We start from the raw sequence: 10,316 nt of genomic DNA, 5'->3' as shown, positions 1-10,316 counted from the left end.
AGCAGCTTCTTGGGTGAGGCCTGAGTTGCACCTGATATATTCCCCACACAGACCGCCTGCAATTGGATTGGGTGGGAATGAAATTTTATCTACACAGATAGGTGGGCCTATTAAAATGCTTGTTAGAAATCCACTCTGTCCATTCGTTTTATCTATTCATGTTAGGACGTGGGAAAAATAACGAGATAGATCTAGAACTCAAGTGGGCCACATGATAAGAAAATGTGAGGAGGGAAATGCCTATCATTGAAACTTTCCTGAGGTCCACTGTTATTCTTATATGCCATCCGTCCCATTCACAAGGTCATTCATACTAGGATGAACTGACGATACAAAAATATTACCTCAATCTAAAACTTCTGTAACCCCACAAATGCTCAACAAGAGGACGTCCAATCCTCAATGTTTCTTACCGTGCAGCCCACATGAGTTTTGTAAATACCCCATTTTTTATCTCATGCCTTAACATGACATGGAAAAACAGATGGACTGTGTGGATTTCTCACAACATGATGGTGGGCCCTATCTTCCTATCATATTGGCTTCTTCCCCGAGAAGCTGTCATTGCTTCCTGTCACTTGCGCACTTGACCTCACAGTACTATTTCCCATACACACGCACACGTGAGGTCGACCTCGTGGGAACTTTGGAGCTCTATGGGCCCCACCGTGATGTGTGTCAAACATCAATACCGTACATTTGATGGGTGCCCTTTTGGTTATAGGATATCCAAAAAATCAGCCATATACGAAACTTTGGTGGGCCATACCATCTAAAATCATGTGAAGACATGCCTAAAATATATAAAAGCACTTGGTGGGGCCTGCATGAGTTTTGGATGCGGCTAAAAGTTGGTCTGAACCCTCATCCAAGTGGGACACACTCAATGGATGGCTGGATTTGTGAACCACATCTCGTTGGGCCCAATAAATGATTATGAATGTTTTATGTGGACCGTCGCAAATCACTAAGAACATAAAAACATCGGCCTGATATACAAACATTTGTGATCATATGAATGTTTCAATGGTGGTCATTCAATCGCAGTCATTCATATGGCCACAGATATCCGTGTATATATATATATATATATATATATATAATGATTTTAGGTCATCCATGACATATAATTATCAAGGTGGAGCCCAGAAAGGCTTCATAGGTAGACTTTCTTTTCTCACTTTTTCCTCTCAGGCAGCCCACTTGAATTTTAGATTGACCGCATTAATTGCTGTATGTCTTAAATTGACACGTAAAAACTGATAAACAGGATACATTTCTTACAATTATCATGGTGGGCTCCACCGCTTGTATATGCAAAAGGCTTTCATAGCAAATCCGCGTAACTCCTGCGTAAGCCGATTGCATGATGTGCAGAACCTTGGTGGTGTGTTGCCAATGAGGTGGGCAGGAGCCGACCCGATTCGACCAAACCTGGCTGTAGGGGTGGAAATGGGCCGGTTTCGAACTAGACCAGGATAGGCCTGGGCCCTGCAGGGGCCAAGTATAGCAGGCCCAAGCCTGACCAGAAAACAAATTTTTTATGCTTGGGCCCAACCTGATTGGACCCAGCCCGACCCAAAATGCACAAAAAAAAAAAAAAAAAAAAAAAAAAAAAAAAAAAAAAAACATTTTAGTGGAATGAAACCAACAATCCATACTAAAGATAGATGGTTGCCTAAGGATTAGAATGGCATATTTGTAGGATATAACACATGTATATAAAAATTTGGGTCGGGCAGCATTGGGTCAGGTTGTGTTAGGTTAAAATGACTTGAGCCTAAACTTGGCCCAAAAATTAATCAGACCATGCATGCAATCTGGTCCATTGCCACCCTTAGTAGTTCCAAGCCCGGTCCAGATCCAGGTCAGTGAGCTACCTGGCCCATTGCCACCCTTGGTTGGGGTTAGTACGGGGTGGGACTTGGTTGGATTCTCATGCTGTCAATCTGAGCCTTTGCCAGCACCAGTTCCAAAATCGGGTAAAAGAGGAAGTTTGATGTTTGGTTGGCAGCTGATTGTAAATTTTGCGAATCTACCATTAAACTGACTCCAAATTACTAGGAGAAATGCTAAGATAGTGATGAAAATGACACGTGCACAGACACACACACACACACACACACACACACACACACACACACAGAGGGAGTGGGTCTAGTGGCTTTGGAGGCAGTGTTTTTGTGCCTCCATGTCATTCTATACATGCAGCCGGGGTGTGGCCCGACTTGACAGAACAACCTTGACTCCAAACTGCCCTTGTTAGTATCATGCCTGAATTTGAGTCCAGGGCCAAGAGTCTAGGCCTGAAGCCACCTGTAATTAGGGGTGTCAATGGGCCGAGCTGGACCATCGGCCTTTCTGGCTTGGCCCACTTGGGGCTGGGCTTGGGCTGAAATACCAGGCTTGAGGGCTGGACCGGCAGTAAAGTTTAAGCCTGTTTGTTAACCAGGATAGGCTTGAGCTGTGTCTAGGATCCTGTCAGTTAGATCTGAATGTGACTTCAAAGTCATTTTTTGTCAAATCATGCACGATTGGGTATACCAAATGAACAACCTGATCTTGCATAAAAGAGGGTATCTGGGGTTGGGCTCAGGCCGTACTCCGACCCAGGCCATGCATAAACATCATGGCCAGGGGTTGGGCTTGTTAGTCTTGACCCGTCACTGGCCTGGGCTGGACTTGGGCCTAGGTTTTGGCTTGCAGGACAGGCTTGGACAGACCTCGCCCTGGTCGGAACCTGGCCTGTTGACTGCCCTACCTGTAATGGGCTGGAGTAGTAGGTAATTTAACAATCATTTGCAAGATTTTTCTCATTTTGAAGTCTTTAAAGTTTTATCCTTTTCTTCCTGAAATTTTACAAAATACCTGATGAAGCTCGTGTGTGAACTTATGTTGGTTCTACCTTTCATTTGCAAAGTTTCAAGGGGTGCCGCATCACGTGGACCATTCAGATTCTGTGCCCATGACACATTTGCAAAGGTGCTCACAGGTGCTCACCTAAGGTGTGCAGGTGAGCATTCCTCTCTCTCTATATATATGTGTGTGTATGTATGTATGTATGTATGTATATGCCAATTCCGTCCATACACTTAGTCTAATTGGGTTGAATTGTCTAACTCAGGATGTTTGCTTAAATTAAAAAATTGTAAATAGTAGAATGAACAGATTAAACATCCAACACACATCTAGCACAATGGATAAATACTTTTGTTATTTTTCACAGATGAAAAATGATAATCCCAGTTGACCCAGTTTCTATTTTGAAACATTGGTTTGGATGAACTATCAATTTGTATTGCAATTGTTAGTTTGATAACGTGGAGTTGATCAGCTTGTAATTCGTTCTGTATCAAATAATTTTGATGTTCTGAGCTCCAAATTGCAGTCCTGTGCAACCGCAATCTGAGGGCTTCTTCCCCAATTATGAAAATTAGGAAATGTCATTAATTGTCTAACTTGTTCCTGACTAAACTGAATGTTTGGAAGTCAATTAACTTGTGCAGCCAAACACAGACTAAAGAATATTTAGATTAGCTTGAAACGATGGTGCTTCTGTGGATTTTATGAAATAATAAACTATTCACTTGAACATTGACTAGATTGAAATTGTTCTTTTTCTTTCGTACGAAATAATAAGAGTTGCCATGTAGTAAAAGGGCTGGAGTTTCTCAAATTTGTGTCAGCTTTCATGTTTTTCAGGTTCCGGCATTTGAACAGATGCATGGTTTGTGGCCATGCATGGTAGCTCCAACCAAGATTATCGCAGGGCTGGGCTTGTCGTTGGGAATCGATATTCTAGAAGCGCCTGGAGCAACTGGAGATTATCGAACACTCTTAACCTCCAAAGCAACAGCTATTGCAAAAGCTCTTTCTGCTCCATTGCAGCCATGCCCTCATGTTTTTGTACCTGGAGGGGAAGATCAGAAATCAGGTCGTACAGATGGATATGATTTTGGTTTCCTTCACATAAAGGTGGTAACTGTTGAGTTATATAATCCCTTTATTGTTCCCTGTTTTCCTAACAACCATGAAAAGGCTTTGTGGTTCAAAATGCAATGAGAAATGTGATGGCTACCTGTAAGAGTAGGGTTGTGAATTCTTCTCTCCTGGAAAGATTCAAGTTGTTCATATGGTGTGCCCCACTGGGGATATGTGCCTTGACCTGAAAATCAGGCTGCTCGGGTCAATCAGGTCTACCGCACATGCATGACCAAAAAAAGAAAAAATAAAAAAGGTATGGACTATACCAGGCTGGCCTTTTGGGCCACATTATATCCACATTGGTGCCCACCTGATGTACCGTGCATAGACTCTACCACATTAGCACATATGGGCAGTGTGGGGTTCAAAAAGAGAGTAGCCATAGCAGGGATGAAATCTATTTCACCTTGAACAGAGTGACGTGGCTATTTTCTGTTTCAGCTGTCTTTTATTTATTACACGTGTTCTTTGTTTTATGCATTTCTCTGTCCCTTCTCTGTTTCCTTCTATGATTTGAGAGTTTGCTTTTTTTGTGTTAGCTGGACAATCCTTCTAACTAGGTGGTCCTCCTGCTTTGAATTACATTTCTGTTTCCTGCTCCAACTTAGAATTGCATTTCAGTCTCATGCTTCCGCTCGTGCTTCCTAATTCTGTATATTTGCTAACATTTTTTTAACAGACAGTTCCCTGCTCTGACACCTGAATTTGTTGTAGCATTGCTTCATGCTTCAGGACCTGCATCATCTTATTGGTATCTTTAATGGTCATCTTTGATGCCTTGTTGGAGTGACCTAGCACATTATGGTAGTGTCCAATATCATCCTTAGCTTTTATATTTTTAATCTTTTCCAATGATTTTTAAACAAATTTCAGTTTTTCTTGTGGGCATTGCACTTCTACTTAAGTGTTTAATCTAATCTTCATCCATAGCCCAACATGCCGCCTCTCTACATGAAGCTCACATGCCGATCTGGTATGTGCTGGACATTTTAGTCTCGCAGAAGGTAGGTCTTACCATGATGATGACCTTGAACAAAAATCAGGCCAGTCCACTCATTTGGCTGGCAACCGCTCAATGAAAGCAATGAATGTTTTGAAGAAACTTGCCGACAGTCCACTCACTACATATGCTTGTTACCCGCCTGCTGAGTGGGTCTAATCTAGTTTTCTTTTGAGTTGGATCATCTGAATGGTGGCTTCCAAGTTTTGCATGGTTCAGATGTCTAACACATGCTAGTTTAGCATGTTGGCTGCATGTGGGGCTAGCAAACCTCGAATAACTTTTCCAATCCCAGAACAAGCAACATTTCTCTTTTTAGGATTTTTCTTCTATGTTTTCATCCTCTTCATTGTGTGGACGGAAGGAAAATGACATTAAAATGACACCCAGATTTGCATTAATCATCTGAAATCTGTTCCACATCCCTATCCATTTACGTCACCAGTTGCACAATTCAACTTTTTGATGTGAGGAATTCTCCAGTGCTCTCAATTCACTGCAAGTTGTATTGCTCCTAGTTGTATCTGTTCGCTTGGACAGTCTAATTGGTCAATCCGAACTATCCATTAACTCCAGAACACATTTTGTGGACTACCATGCAAAAATCACACTAATCAGATGATCCAAACCATCCTTGATTTGGCCTGGCAGTCCTGAAATGTGCATTGGATCTAAGGAAGGGTCTGGATCAACTCATTGGACTGCAGTCAGAGCATGAAAGTATAAGAAATGTGAAAGGAAAAGAAGAGTACTTGAACTGGGATGACTACAAGAAAATGGAGTTTACTCAACATGTAAGTGTAACTTTCTAATCTTTTAAATTAAGGGCTATAGATTAATATATGACTTTATATTGGTTTCTTAAATGGTAGTGATTGGATAGATGGTACACGTGGCCCCAATGTGGATGGATCATATCCTGATGATTTTAACTTATTGAATGATCAGGTGGGCCACACCACAGCCACCTGAGTTTCTTTTGAGTGCCAAGGAGAACATGAAGAGGTCCAAAGGTAGTTAATTAGATTGGATGTCACACACAAATCAAAATGGGCCCACACCTAGAATTGTAGGTCAAACTCAAGCTAAAAAGCTTTGTAGTGGATCAGCCTACTTTTAATGAATGGTGCAAAACACATGCTAGATTAACACTTTTGTTTATTGCTTTTTCTACCTGTCCTTGTTCTTTTTATTATTATTTTTCTCACTTTCTAACCTGTTTCCAATGATGTGTATGATTTTTAATGTTTTTTAATTGAAGGTCATTAATGAAGCTCTCAGATGTGGGAACATGGTCAAGTTTGTGCACCGAAAGGCCCTCAAGGATGTCAATTGTAGCAAGTACCTTGTCAACGATAGAGAAGAATGGTTGCCTTAATCATTTTTTTCAGTTAGACGGGCATAGGTTTCTCAACCAATGGCTCTAGGAAGCTCAAAAGTGTAGTGGTGGCACAAGTGACACTTCTGTGGAAGAATCAATGGTGCAGTGCTAGGAGCACTTGAGAAGCTGCCTCTAGATGAGAGCCTAACTGCTTCAGGAATTGTGGATACTGTCAAACATTTCCTTAGCAACAGGAGCTTGAAAGTCCAAGAGAGGGTAAGAACTTTGTTTGATAGATGGATTTGTTTTTATTTATTTATTTATATTAAAAACCATTTTTAATTTATTGTAATATATATATATATATATATATATATATATATATATATATATATATATATATATATATATATATATATATATATATATATTGTCTAGTAATATAAATTTTGTTTAATATTCAGTTTTATTTGTATGGCATCATTTTTATGTTTCGAATATTTAAAAAATACAGGTTTCGATTGAATTATATATAATAAAAAAAATTAATTTAAAAAAATTACTGGCATGTTAGGGACTCTCAAATATATACAAAAGCTTTTAGCGGCACTTGTGTAGAAATTTTATGGCGTTTTTTCATTAGAAAAAGTGTTCAGAAAACACTTTTAGCGGCGCTCTAATCGATTTGTACCGGCGCTTATTCGCGTCGGGAAAAACTATAGTGAGCGGCGCTCAAACAAGCGCCGCTAAAACTCACCTAGTGCCGCCAATGCTTTTTCCGACAGATCAATTTATCGGCGCTTGATTAACGCCGTTATTATAACAACCGGCGCTCGAAGTCCCAATTGTTGTAGTGACTGTCTACGTGCCCCAAAGCAACTAAGAGCAATATAATTTACAGTGCTCTCTGATATGAAATAGGCCAATATGGTAATATCTCTGATTAACATGACTATAATAGTTTCTCCATGCCTTGCAATCTGCACATGCTATTTGAGCGATCTGAACATATAGGTGGTCTCTATTTCTACAGGCAATAGATGACGCTGGCCATTATAAAGCGAGTGTGTTGAAAGTGGGTTGGAAGCCGTTGACCGAGCAATCGGTCAGATCGCCAGGCTCCTCTGGCAAGCGGAACCGACTGGAAAGTTCCGATACTTACTTTGTGTCACTAGAGATCATTTTACACCGGTCGAGTATGGGGACCAAAGCTTTGAACCTGTCCCGTTTGCGCTGTGCCGGTTAGAAGACTACATGAGTGCAGTGGGTGGGGAGGCTCGTTGGAACGTCCAAACCAAATGGACGGTTCAGATGCTCCAGCGACCTCTGGAATTTTCATGGCATTTGAAATGCCAGCTGTTATGGCTACTGGAATTTCCACAATTTTCACGTGTTGTGGCTGGTGGGTTCCATACGTTAGAAATTGATTAAATGTAGTTAATGGAACGAGGGCATATTAGGTATTTCACATGGTAGCAAGTTACTATATAAACAGGTATGGCACTGTACGTTCAATGCAAGCAAAGTGAAAAAGCAAGTAGAAAAATAATACAAAAGGTGTTCATTTCCATCTTTGTGGTGTACGGTTCTAAGGCTTTGTAAAGCCAACAAAGTGGTATCAGAAATAGACGATCACGTGGGACCAGGTATAGTTTGAAGGTGCAGATCGTGTGTTCAAGGTGTTGCTACTTCTACGTCAAGAAAAAGGCATTGATCCGTGGTGTGAAGAAGTGATGGCGTCCTCGATCCAACCGCAAATTCCAAAGTTATCCAAGGATAACTATGAAAACTGGTACATCCAGATGAAGGCTTTGTTCGGATCCCAAGATCTATGGAATATCGTCAATGATGGGTATGTAGAACCCACAACGGAGCAAGAAGCCTCCTATTCTGCCGAACAAAAGATTGCTCTCAAAGATCAAAGGAAAAATGACAAGAAAGCTTTATTTTTTTATATATCAAGGGTTGGATGACTCCACCTTTGAATGAATCGCCAAAGCTATGACATGCAAGCAATCATGGGAGAGTCTTAGCACCATATTCAAGGGTGTTGATCGTGTCAGGAGGGTTCGACTCCAAACCCTTGAAGCCGAGTTTGAAGTTGCACTTATGAAGGAAGGTGAGTCCATTTCAGACTATTTTTAAAAAATTGCTTGTTATAGTTAACAATTTAAAAAGAAATGGCGAAAATTTTGAAAATATTCGGGTAGTAGAAAAAATACTCCGATATCTCACAACCAAATTCGAGCATGTAGTTGTGGCTCTTGAAAAATCGAAGGACTTGGAAAAGTTGTCCATCGAAGAGTTGATGGGATTGTTGCAAGTGCACGAGCAACGAATGCAGAAAAATAATGTATCGACATTGGAACATGCCTTAGAGTCTAAGTTGACTCTAGATGACCAAAGTAGTGGTCATACAAATCGTGGAGGTCGCGGCACCAACACTAATGCAAGAGGAAGAGAAAGTGGATATCATCTGAACCATCCACAAAATCAACAAAAATTTACCAATTTCCATGGAAGAGGGAATGGTAGAGGCCGATCCATATGTGGTCGAGGAAATATGAGAAATATTCAGTGCCGGAATTGCAACAAATTCGGCCATTATGCCTCGGATTGTTGGAGCAAGCCAGTGGGTCACGATGAACGATCCAACTATGCTGAAACATCGAGTCATGACCAGGAAGACTCTACAGTGCTCCTTGCACAAGAAAAATGTTGTGATCGACCAGATGTATGGTATCTCGACACAAGTGCAAGTAATCACATGTGCAGGAACAGAAGTCTATTTAAAGAACTCACAAAAGGAGTTCATGGTGATGTGACATTCGACGACTTGTCAAAGATACTGGTGAAAGGTAAAGGCAAAATCAAAATCTTTCAGAAGAATGGTGTTCCAAACTACATCTCCAATGTGTACTACGTGCCCAACATGAAAAGTTATATACTGAGTCTCGGACAACTCAAAAGGGTATGTTTTACACATGGAGAATTCTTCTCTTTCCATAAGAGATATGCATGAACATTTGATTACGAAAGTCCACATGGCGAAGAATCGTATATTTTCGCTCTATATAAACATAATGCTCGAGAAGTATTTTTATGGAAAAGTAAAGAATGATTCTTGGACATGGCATCTTCGCTTTGGCCATCTAAATTTCAATGGCCTGAAACTTCTATTGTCATCAAGCATGGTATATGGCTTGCCTACCATTAAAGCTCCAGAACAAGTGTGTGAAGAGTGCACACTTGGGAAACAACAATGGAAATTCTTTCTGAGTGGAGTATCCCAAAGAGCAAGAGAACCATTACATTTGTTCACACTGACATCTATGGACCATTAGAGCCAATCTCTCTTGGAGGTAATAAATACTTTTATTATCTTCATTGACGATTTTAGTAGAAAATTGTGGGTGTATGTAATTAAAGAAAAGTCTGCTACTTTTACTATTTTTAAAAATTTTAAGGCCCTTGTTAAAAAAGAAAGTGGTCTTAAAATTAAAACCCTTCGAGATCTAACAGAGGTGAAAAGTACACCTCAAAAGCTTTTCGAGAGTATTGCAGGGATCAAGGAATCAAGCAACAACACACTACAGCCTACACACTACAGTAGAATGGAATTGTGGAATGAAAAAACCGTACCATTCTCGACATGACAAGGGCCATGCTGAAGGAAAAAAGTCTACCGAAGAATTTCTGGGCAGAGACAGTTGCATGTACTGCCTATCTGCTCAATAGGTATCTGACTAAGAGTGTCAGATTCAAGACACCACAGGAAGCATAGAGTGGATACAAGCCAAGTGTGGCACACCTTAAAATCTTTGGGTGTGTCACCTATGCTCAAGTTCCGGAAGCGAGAATAAAGAAGCTTGATGATCGTGGTGAGAAGTGCATCTTCATTAGCTACAGTGAAGCATTGAAGGCGTACAAGCTCTACAACCCACTAACTAATAAGGTGGTGGTAAGTAGAGATGTGGTGTTCTATGAGGAAGAAGCCTGGAAGTGGAGCCA

General features: G+C 40.7%; 1 pseudogene; it reads left to right on the top strand.

Moving 5' to 3' along the window:
- Positions 1 to 2,965: 2,965 nt before the first annotated feature.
- LOC131255096 (uncharacterized) lies at positions 2,966 to 7,736 on the top strand (annotated as a pseudogene).
- Positions 7,737 to 10,316: the final 2,580 nt, after the last annotated feature.

This window comes from Magnolia sinica, chromosome 9, assembly GCF_029962835.1.
Source record: "Magnolia sinica isolate HGM2019 chromosome 9, MsV1, whole genome shotgun sequence".
NCBI lineage: Eukaryota > Viridiplantae > Streptophyta > Magnoliopsida > Magnoliales > Magnoliaceae > Magnolia > Magnolia sinica.
This window is presented reverse-complemented; position numbering and strand designations above follow the sequence as displayed.